The following is a 6504-nucleotide window of genomic DNA, read 5'->3' as shown; positions in this document are numbered from 1 at the left end:
TCTGCATAGTCTGAAAACTGCCTTAGTTATTCTGCAAACCATCTCTTCCTCTATTTCCCATTCCTTTGCCTTTTGGCACAAACCCATTCCCTCCCTGATCCATTTTGTGCTGATTATTCGCCTGTGATATACCCACTGCTTGCTGTATTCCCAGTCCTTCTCCGCTTTGTCACTGCCGCCTCTTTTATGGCATTCTTTGACAATTACGTCTGAACTAACTTGACTTCCTCAAGTTTTCTAACATCGTTTTTTTGTTCCTGTTTTTCTCCTGCAACAACTGACAGTGATGCGCTATAGTCAACTGTTTATTAAGCCACAATTTCACTTCCATTCCCATTTGCTTTCCAAGTGCCTCTGTACCCGCACAGGCAGTCCTTGACATAAAATGTGGTAAAATACTGCCACTGTTTTACATCTCGGCTCGCGCATTTCAAGAATTCAGTGCTTCTGAATATAAACAAGCAGATCTTCATCCTCCTTAAAAATAATATAATATCCCTAACTGGTGTTCCCAATATAAGCAAAAGCACCCTGTATGTGTGTGTGTGTTTGTTCTTATTGCAGTATTACATTCCTTTGTCTGACTACCTGTGTATGTTTCATGTGCATTGAGCCTCAAATCAATTGATTGCCTAGACTTCCACAAGATCATATGTGCATGTGTGTATGTGTGCCTTTTCATGTGTGTGTATGCATGTGCATGTGTGTGTGTGCATGTATGCATGTATATGTGTGTGCATGCATGTGTGTGTGTGCATGTGCATGTGTGCTTGTGGGTGTGTGTGCCTATGGGCGTGTGTGTCTATGCATGTGTGTATGCATGTGCGTGTGTGTGGTTTTGTCACTCCCCCTCTTGTTGTAAGCATATTATGACAGACTTTCTAACCTCAATCTCTATTTCTTTCCCCAATAAATCAATTAATAACATATATAACACTTCATGCTGTGCACAATAATTGTGCTAAACCTTCCTCATTCTTCTTTGTCAGTGCCTCAGCCTGCTTGTACTGTTCTCATAAAAACATTTTACTTGAACAAACCCCACAAAAATCTAAATAATGTACTCCTTTTCTTGAAAATCATAGTAACCAGGTTGTGTGCTTCTATAAAAAAAACCTTTATATGCTCAGACCCTTTTAAAAATACTAGAGCACTTCCATGTGTGTTCTTCATAGCTTGATTCCTAAACTAGTATACATAATCTCATATTTATTAACTGAGGTCTCTCCTCAATACAATTATTAAATGAGGCATGCCCCTCATCCATAGTGTGTGTAACCTTAGTCCTGGTGCATTTGCAAGCACTTCCCCTCATTACTTACTGCTTCCCTAGTTTTAAATATAAAGTTTGCATCAATAAAAGCACTTCCAATATTTTTGCCAAATATTCTTGATATTCCCTATAAATATTCACTGTGCTAAGTGTAATGCCATTCACTATTACATCAGCCTACTTTATAATGTAATTTGCACTTATAATTGCATTTTTACTCTCGGCACTATGCTTCTCAATTTGTGTGATTTAAGACACATTTGTCCTTTTCTTCTTCAAATGCCCCTATATTACATAGTTATACTTTATCATGATGGAAACACTGTCCCCCTTCTTGGCACCTATCCAATCTGCTCTGGCCTTGGTGTACATGATTTAACCTTTATGACACACAATGCATCTACATTGTATTGTAGTGCATATCCCATGCCTTCTCTCTATTCCCATTTATCAATATTTTCACCATTCTGGTTACCTACTGCACTCTCCTGTGCTTTCATTTTTAATCTGTCTTTCTTTTCAAAGTGCAAAACCTCTTTAGCAAAACATTTTCCCTTTTTTCCTCATATGTGCAACTGGCCCAAAGTTGCATCCACCACCAATACCAGAAATAACCAACAACCCCCTTTACAATGGGAAGTTACGAGTGTGACCCTAAACAGTGACTCAATGGGGTCTCCTAAGCTCACACATATACAACAACTGGGAGCGACTTCCTAGTGCAAAATAATATATTCAAAAATAAAGTTCAAACACATGTAGCTCTCCTGGCAAAATGAACAATTCTTCAAAATATATACCCTTGCTTGACTTAAACAACCAGTGGTTTACCCCCACAATATTTTAATCAAATCCAGTGATTTTCTCAGCACCTGGTTTCAACACTTACACACTAATGCCATAAAAAATGCTGTTTCTCAAAACTTACTAATTTGTCAATTACTCAGTGAGGTTTCATGTGTTAATATCCCCAAAACAATATCGCCATACAAAAATATTTTTGCAGCAATATTAAGCCATGCAACCTGAGGAAGACACCCCTGCATCCCCCATAATTTTTTGAATAGAGCGGGGAACACCACCACATCCCCCGGTCCCAATAACCCCATAAATTATCCCCAATAATAATATTGCATATGGCCTTACCCCACAACCATATATATGGCTATATTATTGGTGGGGATAATATTACCTGATACCCTCAGTGGGTGTCAACCATATGAACTCATAATCAAGTGTCGCTACTACAGAGCACATACATTACATATATGTATCGTAAAACTGCCTAAAAATAACACATTGATTTAATGAGTTTGGGTTAAACTCTACATTTTCATAAGGGTCAATGACAGCCCTGGCTCAGTTTCAGCCTGGCACCAAAAACATTTTTATTTCTCAAAACTACACAACCAAATCACTAAACATGTTGCTAGCACACTTATTACATATATTAGCTTCATCGGTACTCATTTTTGTCACATTTCCATAAATCCACATTCCTTTTTCGGGTTTAATTGCTTAACACATACACATATATTTTGCCATTCCTTCCAACACAAGCAGCAAACTGCTCTTTTTGTATATAAAGCTTAGTTTACAGATGTTCTAATTCACAGGACCTATCCCATGTTTTGAACTTCAAAAGCAGCTTCTGTTTTTTCCTACAGCCATTAATTATTCTCCTGACTCTGCCAACTGTTATTTCTCAGCCTTGAACAAGAGTTTGTAACTTTTCTCAGTGCGGGTTTAACCATAAACCTTCATTGTGTACTGTCAGCACTAGCCTTTGTTAGCTGTGTATTGCATATAAAAGTGATCATAGCTCTATGAAGCTTTATTTTAAAACATGTCATATATCATATTAGCTTCACTTTTCCAAGCAGGAATGGAATCTGGTGTTGTTTTTTTGTTTCAATTTAGATTTTTTTTTTCTTACTGCATAGTTGCCTGTCTGAGGCAAGATTAATTTCTCTCACATGCCCTATCTTATCTGTTCTTCGTTGGTATTTTGCACTTGGTGGACTTCTATTGTGAAAGACATTTTGGTTTCTAAAAGCTGTCAACTATGTAGGTATATAAAAATTAACCCTCTAGCTACCATCACCCGCCCACCTAAGGATGCAAAGTAGCCACAATTTTTGATTGCAATACATTATTTAGATTGTTTTTTTCTCCATAGCATTTCAGACAGCAAATATGAGTGCCCTCATCAATGGCTTGCTCAAACCTCTACCTTTTTCACTGATCTCTGCCTATTTTTGGATTGGTACAAATCACCTTTTCTTAATTAAATAATATACTTTTTTGATTTTATCTCAATTTTGCAGGCTCATTGTCACTCTTCAACATCTTAATTTAAAACAGACACATAGACAGACTAGTCAACTTTTTTCCATTAATCCTCAGCGCCATTCGCTTTATTTCTCACCCTAAATATGCTCCGATTGGAGTGTTAGTCATTACCTATCACAAATCTATTTATCTGCCACCTATTTTAACCCGCTTGGGGTTTTGTAATAAATTCTTCTAATCCTTACTTAGGTAGGAAAACCAGGCTTTCAGATGCTTTTCGTCTTGGGGGTATAGCTCAGCGGCAACATGCTTGCCTTGGAAGCAAGACGACACAGAGCAACACAGGTTCGATCCCCGGGTCCGTGCTTAGAAACCTCTGGTTATTAAGCACGTTATAAACCTATCATATCATATTATAGACGCTCTTCGTCTTATGTAATTCACACCTGTTACTTTTCTAAATTACCATTAACCCCTTTATTTTATATATAATACAAGTTTTTTTTCTTCCTTTCTCTCTGTTCCCCACAATGCATACCATAATCCACAAATGTCAAAGTGTGCCATCATCATATGCTGACAGCAACGGGAAGACCCCTTCTGGTAAAAATGAGGGCACATTGCAGATTCATTCACTTACCCTCTCACCTTCCCCGGGTATCGCCCCATCCCTGTCAGCACATCAGCATGAAGCCTGGGTTCTTGTCCCTGAAAGATCTTTAGGGTCCCTTCGTACGGTCGCTATGTGTAAATGGGGACACTATGCACCAAATCAGCCTGGACATCTGTGGACTCTGGCACTGGAACAAGAACAAAAGAACGGGCCCCTGGATGCAAGTTCACAGTCATCTTTAATACAAGTTCAGACAGATACACTGGAAGCACACAAAGCTCCTACAATCAGCTAGCCTTTCATATGCTTTTTGAGAATGATGCAATACTTCATGCAAATTCAGGATACATTTCTAATTGTCTCACTTAACTAGAATATAAGCCCTCCTTGTCTTTGATTGGTTGGCTTATATGTCACCCACAAAGCCCACCTTTGCTCATTTTGGCAAACATTGGTTGACTGATACATAGACTGACACACTGATTTCAGACCTAGCCAGACACAATGACACATCCTATTAATGCCTGCCAAGAACCAGCCCTTATCTACTTCTTGTGGCCCTGTCAAATTTACATGGCAGCTTATACTGTGGGAAACCTCATGAGCCCATCTTATTTGTTGCTAAGCAAGCAGCTGTTCTGTCTAATTGGTAGCTTTCCCATGCTCTTATCTGATGTCTGCTTTTCTCGCCAAAAAATTCTAAATATACCATACCAGACGTGCTTATCTCACATTGAAATGCTGTCAAAGAATATTCAGTATCAGAATGATTCAGGCCTTCTGACACCTGTTCCCAAGACACCATTTGATCCCCGGCATCCATTTTAGAAAATATCTCACCTTTTCAACCGAGATGTTTGGCTACCAAACGGCAGACCAATCTACTTTTGTACATAACAAATTTTCTGTCCAGTTTCCAGAATATATGTTTTGATATTCATGATATGCGTGTAATACCTGAGACATCCTCCACTTCCTCGGTCATTCTGACCCTAAAAAATATAGCCTACCATACACCTTTTACCTTAGAATAAAAGCTCTATAATAAAAATGTTAGCAATAATGGAACCATTGATTAGCCTGTCATGTTATCTGCACTCAGTTTCAGGGGGGTGGGTGGGGGTCTGATACCTCTCTACAGTGCAATGTAATTTATATGGCGTGTTGCAAGGAATTTGTTGTATGATATGGCCTCTGTGTAGTTTAGGAATTTATATCAGAAATGTAATTTTTTAATGATTTATTTTAATCGTTTGCCTCCACAGTACCACCATTATTGTGGACTTTGTTGCTCAGGATTTGGACTTGTAAAGAGAAGAGAATCTTTTCATTTCTCTTTGCATAGTGTTCTCATTTACTTCATGTTAGGTGGCAAAGTTGCATGCATGTTTGTCTTGTCATGTGAACTTGGCTGGTGGCCTATAAAACCACCAGTTAACCTCTAGGTGACAGTTAACCTCTAGGTGAACAAGGAATGTCTTGTAGTGTCCATTACAGTAGAGTCTAAACTTGCTATGTGCCCCCTTGGGTGTTGGACACTGGTTTTGGACACCATTTTATTTGGTGGGATTTGGACATCTGGAAGTGGTAGGAGTTGGTGATGTGTAGGCAGTTTGGTGTGCGTTTTGCCTTTTGTTCAAGCATTAGGAACGCAAGGTTTTCTTGGGGTCCTTTTACCTTTTGCTTAGTCTATAGCATTTTCACCTTGCTTTCATTGGTTGTGGTGCAAATAAATATGTTGGATGGTGGTAGCCACATTCTGTTTTCGAAGTATTTATCAGACTTATCTGGAACTCTACATCTTTGCCGAACTCTGTGCATTTTTTCAGGTTACGCTCTTATCAGTTTAAGATGTTGCGTGTTGGACACCAGGTGTTCTGTTGGTGCATCATGGTCTGGGTGGTTGAGATGAAGATTGATGATTGAGTTAGATTTATTGTGGTTATACGGTTATTGTTTTAGCTGTTGGGACTGGTCCCCTGGTTGGAGTGTCCTGCTGTAGGTTCCACATGCGAGGACTGTGTGTTGGTTGGTGTGGTGTTGTCCTATTCATTTATGAGTAGGACAGTGAGGGGATGTCATTGAGTGGGAGATTTTCTTTATGTTCTGAGTAGGATTGGAGCAACTAAATTCGAGACCTGTTTCAGTGTCTATAGAGACGTTGGTCGGATTTTAGGATGGTTCTTTTGTTTTCTCTGTTCCTTTCCCATCCTCTTGTTCAGTTAAAAGAAAGGAGATGTGTTATGTTTTACCTTCTCTCCTGTCCGTGTGCTGTGAGTTGTGTGCCTTGAAATGCCTGTGGAATGCTTGCCTTTGGAATGTTGAG

Source organism: Ambystoma mexicanum, chromosome 6p (assembly GCF_040938575.1).
Source record: "Ambystoma mexicanum isolate Mex_15411 chromosome 6p, UKY_AmexF1_1, whole genome shotgun sequence".
Lineage (NCBI taxonomy): Eukaryota > Metazoa > Chordata > Amphibia > Caudata > Ambystomatidae > Ambystoma > Ambystoma mexicanum.
Note: the sequence above shows the minus strand (reverse complement) of the source record.